Below are 11,800 nucleotides of genomic sequence, written 5' to 3' on the forward strand. Positions count from 1 at the left end.
GATGAACAGATACAAAAAAATGTGGTATATATATAGAGAGAGAGATAGATAGATAGATATAGATATACAATTGAATTCTACATAGCCAACAGACAAGATAAAATAATGGCATTTGCAGGGAAATGGATAAATTGAGAACAAATCATGTTAAGTCAATACCAATGGAACAAAAGGCACATGGTATCCTTAATATGTGGCTATTAGATCCAAACAGTACAAGAGCGAGGATTCAAAAGTTGCATACCCAATGCTATGGACATAGTACTGGAAATATAAACACAACTACATAGACATAAAAACTTATGACTCTATAGACATAACATTTTATTACATGGATTATTATGTATCTATGATATACAAATCCTCAGCCTAATTTTGATTATTTTCTAAAATCTAAGTGCCAGTGATTGTATATAGAGATTCCCTTCTTGAATACTTGTTTGTTAAACACGTCATTTGAAATATGATGTAAAAATCAATGTTAATAAATTCTTTAATTAAAAAAACTGTCAAAAATAAAAAAGACTGCAACAAACCACAACCTATCCAGAACCTTTACTCCAGAAAGTCTTGTAACTCTGCACTTCTAATTTTGATCCTTCTTATTATGTCAGCAATAATATGTGTCAAAGATAAACCATGTATCTCAGTTCACCACATTCCACTGCTTACCTTTAAGCAATAGGCACACAGGGTTACAACTCCCATCTTTTCTTGCTGATGGATGGTGCCATTGTGCCCAAGTTCAGGACCATAGGATATAAGAATACAGATGCATGTGACTTTGTGTAACATCAGATAAAAAAATCACACTAAATGTTCTTTTGGCCCTTCCTCCTGGAACAATTCTGGGAAATTTGCTAGACAAAAAAAATGAAAATAAGATGAATTCTTTCTTCTCTAAAAAATGTATTTATATATACTTTTAAAACAGTAAATGTTCACTGTGTGTTTCCTTTTTCTCGTATGTTTTTCTTCTCTTTTGACTTCAGTTCTTTCCAGTTTTTTGTGAGATTTTTTTCATTTGTTCTTAGTGTATTTTCTAAACATGACTATTATGCACATAAATTATTGGGATTTTTGTCTCTGAGAAACAAATTTATAGAAAACAGAAAATGTTGGTTTGTAAGAAAACATACTTGAGAAGGGACGTAAGAAGGCAGAATGATTGGGCATGAGATTTTTCAAGTGATCAGTTCACCAGACTGTCCAGTAATAGACAAGTCATATGAAAACCCCAATACTAGCAGTGGCAGTTCAGGTACCGACCAGCAAAACCCAGATGCTCCACAGCCTGAAGAACAGGAAGAAAGTAAACTCTGCCCCCTAGAAGAAGAAAAGCACCAAACTCTCTATCAAGCTCACTGTTAAGTTATTCACTAGTGTTAAAAGTTTTCAGAAGGACCTGGCCAAAATATCCCTTAGTCCTCCTTCTAACTGCAGTCCTGGGCCTAAAAAAAAGATAATATGTATGAATGGATATCAAGTATACTTGGTCCAATAGGCTCTGTATATAAAGGTGCTACTCTTTTTATGGATGTCATGTTTTCATCATATTATCTATTTAAGCCACCAAAATCTGCCACTGCAACATCAACAATCAGGGAATCATTCATCTTGACATCCTTAAAGACAGCAGGAGTCCTGTGTTGACTATATCAAAGGTTTTACTGTCTGTTTGTTCTCTTTTGACAGATTGCAACCCTGTGGATCCTCTTGTTGGAAGCATAGCCACTCAGTATTTGACCAACAGAGCAGAACATGACAGGATAGCCAGACAGTGGACCAAGAGATATGCAATGTAATTCACTAATGTGTATGCAGTGTAAAGGAGCAGAAGGCTTCTTCTCGCTGTGCTGCAAATCTTTCTAGCTTTTACAATATAGACTTCTGTGTGTATGTTTCACCAATTCTACTCTCTGCTTTTATCTTTTGGAGCTCAGAGAGCACTTGTGTATAATTTCAGACACAATCAACCTGACCTTAGAGGCATAGTTTTCTCCTGTATTGTTTCAAGCAGTCTTGTCCAAAAGTAAGATGATTGTTGATGAAATACAGTTGTGGATATGAAGATGGACTACTAAGGACTAGTACAAATGAAACAACTATTAAATGGAAAACATTGGGGAGAAAACATTCTTGATGCAATATTTCTTCATGTATTTGTGTGTATGTAGAAAAAGAGTACTCTCTACTCTTTAACACTAACCCTTTGAGACTAGTGTGATATTTATAAACACAACTAATAAGAAAAGAGAATACAGCTGGATTTGATTTTATGACTACAGTATTTTTAATAATCAGTACTAGGCTGGAAACCCACGGCTCAAGCATGTACTGCTAGAGTCTTGGAAGGCTAGAGTGGGAGGATTATGATTTGACCTCAGCTGAGAGAGAAAGCTTCACAAAACACTTTCCCAATCCACTGCTGTTTGTGATATTTTTAGTGGTACACATGCATCAGTTACACAGGAAGATGAGAGTGGGGAGTCACAATCTTAGGCCTGTGGACATAGAAAATTCCAAGAGTGGTCCCTGTAAAAGGAATCCTGAAATCATGGTATACGGTTGTGATTCTAGGCAATAACAGAAATACCGAAATAGGTGGATCATAGATCAGGTATGCAGGTGGAAAGTGAGATTTTATCCTAAATGTAATCAGTAAAAAGAAACAAAGCTAGAAGTATGACTCATAGACTAGCATCAAGTTAGCAAGGCCCTGTACTTGTAGAAGTCAAAACCCAATACCCATCATCTTGCAAAACAATAATAATCACATCTAATACTTTTATTTTTTATGTTATTTTTATACATGTTTTAATTTGTTTAATAAAGTCCTTTTGGTGAATGTAAATGTAAGGTCTGCTGAAAGGAAACTCCACGCAGTTCAGGAGAAGAGGGTTTATTGAATGAGGAAAGAGAAGACTCCTGTTGCCCAATATGGAGTCAGGCAAGCAGGAGAGCTTATGGCAGGAAGCGAGAGATTATGTAGAGGGAGGGGTATAGCCACAGCAGAAGTGGATGTGATCTCAGGGGATGGGGAAATACTTCAGAGTGGGGGACTTCCCACTGCCCCAAGGCATGCCAGTTACCAGGGTTACAGATGCTGGGCGGGGATTTTCAGGGTGCAGGGGGAGAGAGCCAAGGGAAGAAGTCATTTCTTCCAGGGGGACCTAACAGTAAGGAAGTAATATGATCTACATTTTTTAAATAAGGGAACATTACACAGTGTTTATATCTACATTTACATACAACTTGGAGAACAGAAACAATGTTAAAACTCATTATACTATCAGAACTTAGTTATACTGTCTTGCCTCACATAATAAATTCTGTTGGTAAATACTCTTACTTTGAATATATAACTTTTTCCTCAGACTACTATTCTAAATTGCTAAATCATAAGGAAAACCTAATATTAATGTAAAGTTAAAATTGTCAAATTCTTCTTGACTATATTGAGTTGGAAAGTGTGTCAAGTGGAGGGTTCTCAGAACCCAGTAGCCGATTGAATTTACTCAGAGTGGCAGATGGAGCTATGGAGGAATATATATATATTGGATTTTTATTTACATATCTCTTAACTTCATGGTATTCAATGATTGAAACAGCTCTGTGAATATTAACAGTTTTTTAAAGATTTTATTAACATTGATTTTTACATCATATTTCAAATGTGATGTTTAACAAACACATATTCAAGAAGGGATATGGTTCCAATTCAGAATTTCATGTATAAAGTTTTAAAGCCAATATGGAAGGGTTAAATGCATGTTCTTGGAAACAAATTTCAAAAAATTGAAATTTTAAAATACAAGAATTATATTTATCTACATATTGGCTTGGCTTGAAACTTTCCAAAAGAAATATTATAGTTTGAGCATTGTTTCAGAAACACCTGGAAGAATAAATATCACTGGGTTTATACACATGGAAAAAATCTGTCTGTGTTAGAGAGAAAAACAGATTACTAAGAGAAATGTAGTATGGACCAACAGGTCTACATTAAGTACAAAATATTTGCAAATGAAGTGATGAATTGCCTATGAAAAGGAAAGATTCATTTTTCACATTATTTATTTTGCCATTAAAGATTTATGGGTAAGAAAGCTGGTCAACAATGCAAGCTTCGGGTTTAACACAGAAAAATAATCACACCTTCTTGCTTTAAAAAAAAATCAAATAACACGAGTTTAAAGTACCATGGTTTACAAGTTATAAAAACATTAGAAAGGCAGGTGTTTTAAAGAAAAAAAATGTTACTTCCTTTCAGAGCTGAGGTGTATCTTCCCAACATGCCTATATCTATGTATTAATCTTGGGTAACCCAGAATATAGCTGCATTTGTAAACAGAGCCTCCTAAATAATTGAGCACAAATGGGGTCATTAGAGTGTGGCTTAATCACATGTGACTAGAGATGCTGACATAGACACACTATGGTTGGTGGACTATACAAAGACTTAGGGAAATCTACCTCCAAAACTGGTTCCTCTCAAAGTGAAGTTGATACTGCTAACAAGACATCTCACATTTTCCGTTTCCAGAATTGGGATAATAACTTTCTGGTGTTTTGTTTTGTGTTTTATTATGCAGGAAATTCTGTGCACTTTTTTAATTTAAATTTTTGTAAAGGTGATGTACAGAGCGGTTACAGTTATATGAGAAAGGTAAGGAGTACATTTCATGCTGAACAATGTTTCTCCTTCCTTTATATTCTTCCACATGTTCCTCCTTGACTCTCCTCTCCCTGCAGCCCAAGTTGTAAAGTTGTTTTTGTTTCTGTTTTTGTGTTTTGTAGGTTGTGGAGCTTGAACTCTGGGCCTGGGTGCTCAAGGCCACAGCACCACTTTCAGTTTTTGGTGGTTAATCGAAGATAAGAATCTCATGAACTTTAGTGTTCAGACTAGCTTTGAACTGTGATCCTCTCAGAGTATCTGGGATTGCAGGTGTGAGTCACTGCACCTGGCTTTAATTCTAACGTAGTGTCCACTGACTTGCATTGGTTCATCCTTTGTCCTACCACTTCTGTGATTCCCCTCTCCTTCCCCAATCAGATAACCTTATAAAGAGGACAAAGTGTTAACAAAACAGAAAGAGTGACCACAGGGACTACTCAAAGGAAATAAAAGAAAGGTAAAAAAAAAAAAAAAGAAATGATTGAAAACAGTAACAAAAAAAAGAAAAAAAACCCTCTTGTTTCCCTTTCTTGGGGTTTTGATAAGCATCTTTTTATCTGGTTATATTCACATAGCTAATGAGCCCTTGTGACCTCTCCTAAGATTATCCTTCTTTGTTATTATTGTGAAATGATTAGAGTGCTATTTAATTAATCATATTCAAGTATAAGTGTTTGTCTTTTACTATCCATTGGATAAACTTATAGATTTATAGACATATTTTTCTTGCCAGTACTAGGACGTGAACTCAGGTCCTGGTCATTGTCTTTAGGTTTTCTCAAGGCTAGCGTTCTACCACTTGAGCACCACTTCTGGCTTATTCTATGTATGTGGTACCAAGAAATTGAACCCTGGGCTTTGTGCATACTAGGCAGGCACTTAAAACTAGGCTAATCTCCCAGCCTGATATAGTCTAATAATTACAAATGAGTGAAATCATGCAGCTTATGTATCTTTGGGTCTTGGTTATTTTGCTCAATATAAATTTTTCCAAGTCCTTCCATTTACGTATTTCTAGCCATCCTGGAAATTTAAGATAGCAGTGGTAGCCTATCTTATTAGAAAACATGAATTTTCAACCTATACATAATATGCACAATCAGATTAATTACTGAAACTTCCCTTATCAGATACCTTTTTGCAAGAAATAAAATGGATTACAAAATTTAAGTAATAGGAAATTAGTGAAATGGAATGAATTCTTTTAGACTAAAATGTGACACAAAAAGGAAGTGATTTCATTTTAAAGTGGATGATACTTATCTAGTATTTATCAACACAATTTTATAATAGGAAAATGAAGTAAAACAATTTTTACAATTTACTAGATTCAAATTAATTACTCTAAAATTACTTTCCTATTACTAAAATCATGTAATTTTAAATAATATCTTGTGTTGAAGACAATAAGTTGTTTCTGATAAATGAATAAAATAATAAGAGATTAAGAAATGGGTTTTCTTGATATGAAAGGTTACTCGAGATGTATGGAACTCAGTAAAAAGATATTAGCTAATACTGCACACTATTCTGGGCAAAATATAAACCTGAATTATTCATGTGCAATGCTTAGAACTCCATATTAAGGAAAGTTATTAGTCAGACAAAAAAATAAATGTCAAAGCAAATCAAAATTACATATTCTTTGGACACTGGAAATTTGGATCAAAAATAGATTTCTAACATATATGTATATGTAGTATGTGTATGTGTGTGCACATCTGTGCATACATGTACTGAGACCTGAAATACTACTGGGTAACATTATTGCAAATTTAATCTCCTAATTTTCATTACTATATATGACATAGAGATAACAAGTAATGTCATCATAGTGTTCCTATCTTTTAAGTTTAACTGTTAACAGTTTGATAGTTGACTGTTGTCTTTTCTCTTTTAATGTCTCATTATGATCCTCAGACAAGAAAATTGAAACTTAATGACTTTTTCAAGGGCATTTGGCCAATTAGCATGATTTTGTTGACTTCCTGGACAAGTTTTATTTTCCCACTTGAATGATTCCTCTCCCCCCCCCCCAAAACCATGCCAACTCTAATTCCACTTCTGTAATACAGAAGGATCAGACTTAACAGGTTTCCCAATATCTCTGTAATTACTCTCTTACTCATGTAAAGCAATTTGAAGAAAAGATCTTCTTAGAACAGAGAAGAGATAATCTGAGAAATATTTCTTGTTCCATAAGAAACTGGAGTGGCATGAAACAGGGAAATTTAACTTCTTCCAAATTGTTTCCATTTTGTTAAAGCATAAACTAATTTATATCATAGGCCAACAAAAGTGATGTTTTCTTAATAGTATTTCTCAAATTATATATTATTGATTTGATATAAATAGGCCTCATCACTGTTTTAAACAAGCAAGACATGTTTATATTGTCTTCCTCTTCTATGCAGTCATCTATTTGTAACATGCCAAGTGGATCAAGGGACCAAAGATTAAAATGTAGTGGAAGAAGTGATTTTTATCAAAGTAGACTATGTCCATATATGTAAGTATTACAATGAATCACTTTTGTATTACAAATATATGCAAACTTGTAAAGTAAAACTAAAGTACAGTATTATACTTTTTTCATGAATAGGAAACAGGAAATGTCTCTCCTTACTCTCTCCTTCTCTCTCATCCTGTTATGTTGAAATTAATTTTTGTTAAATCTTTAGTATTCTATCTAGGAAGAATGAAACTCTACTTTTTTGTGCTTTAATCAAACTAATGCTTTAACGCTATTATAAATTACTAAAACTGTGAACTGATTTGAGTTAATGTGAAATGTTTAATGTGTGAACTTATTTCAGTACAAAAGTGTGGTAAATATGTGCTCTTAAATGGCATACTTTTGGTGGCTGGAGGTAGATATAATGGGACCCAGGAACCAGGAAGAATCTTCTGGTTCCTGTTTCCAAAAGAGGCATTTCTGTTTTGACAGGCAAAGAAGAGACTGGAGTTTAGTTTGAAGGATTTTTATAAATATTTGTTGTGTTTCTCTAAGTTTGTCATTCCCTATCTTTCAAATGCATTCCACTAATTAAGACTTTTTAAACAAAATGTTGATATATCAAACAGTAATGAATAATTTTCAATTTATTTTCCCAGATAGATTCTGAGCACCAGTGCCTACCATAATGCTATGTATATAACTGGTACTCAGACATTTGTGCTGATTGGATGCAGACATTTAGTGATGCATTATTATAAGCGGGTGTGTATAAATTCTCAATTGATTCCTTCAGTAGGTAGCAGATTATCTGAGGAAGTCAATAAAAAGAGAAAAGTCAATCTAGGAAAATTAAGTTGTACATTTTTAGATGTCAGAATACTTCGTTTGCCAAGGTTAAAACCTCAGTGCTTTCACTTAAAAACAAAACAATCATGCTATTTAGAGATTTCCTAAAACATTCTTAAAGATCATTCTGTTAATCAATGGGGTTCAGTCTTAGATATGGTTCCCTGTGAATTGAAAATTTAGGCTTCAATAAAGTCTGAAGTGATTGATGTTTTAAACCACAGATAAAAAAAAACAAATCTACAATTATGTGAAAGGAATTCAAATTAAATTAGCTTTACTACTCTTCTCACCTTTATGCCTTTAAATAGTAAAATCTTACAAAACTGGATCTTCCTCACATTCTCTCATCTTGTACAGTCTCTGCACTGCACCCTCTCTATTTTTGGCGTCACTGAAGTTATTTTAATTTGCTCTTTTAGGGTTCATAAAATGCAATTTCCTGAAAGTTTCCCTGATATCTCAAATCCAAGCTATCTGCACATTATCTGATTTGCAAATTATCACTTTCTCCCCTTAGATTTCATGGAATGAAAAACAAAATGGGTTTTGACCAATGCTTTAGGTTGGGTGTCTAAAGTTCTCCAGGGATTTAGTACATATTTCAAAAATATTTTAACATTGAAGGAAAACCAATTTGATGGTGATCGTCAGTGTGCAGGCCTATAGAAATGTGTGGGTAATGAGAAAAGGTGCCAGGATATGGAAACAAGAGCCTTATAATGTGTGATTTTTGTTCTCAATGTACTAGGTTATTTCTCATCTCATTTGTTGTTTCTTGGTTATTCTCATATTGTTACAGTACCTTACCTTGTTATCTTATATATTGTATATTTGTATATATGAAATAGAATAGGGAAAGGGAAACCCAGATGAGGGGATGGGGTTGGGGGAGGAAAATGGGTACAAGAACATGAGAAGAGGTATCAGTGTACATGAAGTAATGCTCCTTTTATCTGGTGAATATAATGCAGCCCTTCTATCAATTACAATAAAAAAGAATAAAAAATAGTATCTGGATTGCTTCTAATGGCTGCTCCAGTAGCAAATTGTCAAACATGTACTGGACTAAAACAATGGAAACTTACTGTGTAACTTGTCCTGTTGGGAAGTCTGAGGTGTTTTTAACAGAACTAAGACATCATATTCATTCTTTGTGACTCTAGGGGAAGGCTGATTTGCTTGCCTTTTCCAAAACTAAGGAGCTATCCTTGGACTTTCAATAGTCAAAAATGCCAAGTAACATTGTCCAGAGTCCTCACATAACCTGATTGATCTGCTTCCCTCTTCTACACTGAAAGACCCTTGTTCTTACTTTAGATTATATCAGAACTATGCCTGATATTCTGGGGTCATCTCTCAATCTAAAAGTTACTTTATTAATACATATCTTGGATAGAATCACATTCACTTCCCATTTTATATTGACTCCTTTGTCCCCAACATGATTTTACTTAGAGATAATGATTTTCTCAGAGGAAATTAAGGTTAGATGTATTTTTCAATGTCAGTCCTAGTCCAATATCAAGGGATGGAAGAGTCCTTGCTAGAGACAACCATGCACAAAGAAAACCCATGTGAGGACACCATGTGAATGTCCCTATCTGAAAATCAGAGAGCATCATCAAGAAAAAAAAATTATACCTGCTTGCAAATTTATCTTGGCCTTCTTAGCCCTCAGAAAAGCAGAAAAGTAAACTTTATTGTGGAAGTTACCTAGTCCTGGACATTTTGTAATGATAGCCCAAGTAGGCAAAATCAGAAAATTGTACTCCTCCATTATAACATAGAATGGTCCAGTTCTGGGATTTTGAGACTGGGCATCTTCAGGAGGTAATTACTACACTAGTAATATAGTTCTTGCATAAAGAGAAGAAAATGCCTTTACACACCAGCGAAGAGTGCCAAAAATCAGGGGAATTACTCCTAAAACTGGAAACAAGGAAAAAGGACAATAGACAAAACTGTAAAAATGACACAGTAACTAAACAAGCTAAGAATCACCCCTTCACCCCCAAGATGAGAGCATTACTTCAAATAGTGATTACTATGTTTGTAATGTGGGTGTGGCCATAGAGGGGGAATCCTAGTTTTTGTAACTTGACTGTTTATGGAAATGATATTAGAGTAAGAACAAGAAATTTCACCTCGTCTATTATTTTAGTTTGGTTTCTGTCGCTGTTGTTATTGTTCATCACAAGTTTAAATTGGTATGAGGTGAGTGGGCAGGAAAAAAAAGTTAATGTAAACTTGAATTAAGAAGGAATCTTCAACAAAAAGTAAAATAGAAAAGCTCAAAGAAGATGAGCATAGTGGCACTCGCCTGTAATCCTAGCTACTCAAGATTCTGAGATCTGAGGATTGTGGTTCAAAGAGCCAGCCGGGTCACTGAAGTCTGTGAGACTCTTATTAACCACCAGAAAACCAGAAGTTGCGCTGTGTCTCAATGGATACAATGGTAGCCTTAAGCTGAAGAGCTCCGGGACAGCACCCAGGCTCAAAATTCAAACCCCATAACGCCCCCCCCCCAAAAAAAAGCTCAAAGAATTTTTAATGCACAATGAAAACTGACTCCAAGATTAACGTACAGTGAGCCAAAGTAAAATGGAATGAAAACTCTGAGTATAGAACCAACTTGTCTTCTGTGCCAAAAGATGGCTTCTCAATAATATGAAAGAATAACTGCCAAGTTCCTACAGTTCTAAACCTCTATGGGATTAATTTTTTGTCGATCATGGAACTTGAACTCTGGGCCTGGGTGTTGTCTCTGAGTTCATCAGTGGAAGGCTACCCTACCCTTTGAGTCACAGTGCTTCTTCCTGTATTCTAGTGGTTAATTAGACATAAGAGTCTCAGACTTTCATGCCAGAGGTGACTTTGAACAGCGATTCTCAGATCTCAGTCTCCTGAGTAGCTAGAATAACAGGCATGAGCTACCGCAACCAGCTTCTATGACTAATTTTTAAACCACATTTTTTTTAAAAAATTGCAGACCTCTATTTGCCGACTAATTTTCTGGTTCTATAAACTATTCTTGTACAACTTCTTTATACATATCATACTTATTTCATCCATTAAGTGCTCTCTGTGATGATGGGTAAAGGAAGGTAAACTCAAAGTAGCCGGAACTACAGCTAGGTCAGTTAGAAAAAGTCATAGAGTTAGTGAAATAGGTCGCAGAATATACACGTATCTGTGTGCATTCTCATTCCTAGACAAAATGCTTTCACCTTTTCATGTGTCTTTTTTTTTCTTTTTTCTACGTTGGGTTTTTTATCTGGAAACTGTCCCAAAATAGAAAATTGCCTGTAGAATAAATGATCTGTTTGGAAAGATTAAGATATCAATTAAAATATTTGATACTTAATAATTTTGTATCAGTCTACTGAGCTAGGAAACTGTTCAGGACTACTGAGTATCGTTTTACTTTTTATTGACAGACCAGTCTCCCTTTCCATTTAAATATCAGTTGTGGCAATTGGCTCAAATAATTGTAAGCCTCCCAATCACAGTGCACTGCAAGTAATGTAACTTTTATTTGTCACTGTCTGCACTGTGGATTTGGCTTTACATATAAAATTAGACATATTTCCCATTTGAAAAAAAAAAACATTTTCCACATCAGCAAATCAGGTAAAGACAGAAGATATTACTCTGGCATGTTATGTTAAACATAATATCCCTCCCCAAACCCCAACAATTTGAATTTTGCTGTAAACTGATTATTTCACAAATGAGTTTCAAACATATTAACTTATTGCTATACATCCACAAACAATTGCTTAAGTTATCCAGAAAATCTACAACTTTAAGGGTGT

The 11,800-nt window shown here is 34.6% G+C and overlaps 1 pseudogene; it reads left to right on the top strand.

Annotated features, from left to right (window-relative positions):
- Positions 1–1,164: 1,164 nt before the first annotated feature.
- LOC150055900 (ubiquitin-conjugating enzyme E2 E3 pseudogene) lies at positions 1,165–1,805 on the top strand (annotated as a pseudogene).
- Positions 1,806–11,800: the final 9,995 nt, after the last annotated feature.

This window comes from Megascapheus bottae, chromosome 13, assembly GCF_031878675.1.
Source record: "Megascapheus bottae isolate mThoBot1 chromosome 13, mThoBot2.hap1, whole genome shotgun sequence".
Classification (NCBI taxonomy): Eukaryota; Metazoa; Chordata; class Mammalia; order Rodentia; family Geomyidae; genus Megascapheus; species Megascapheus bottae.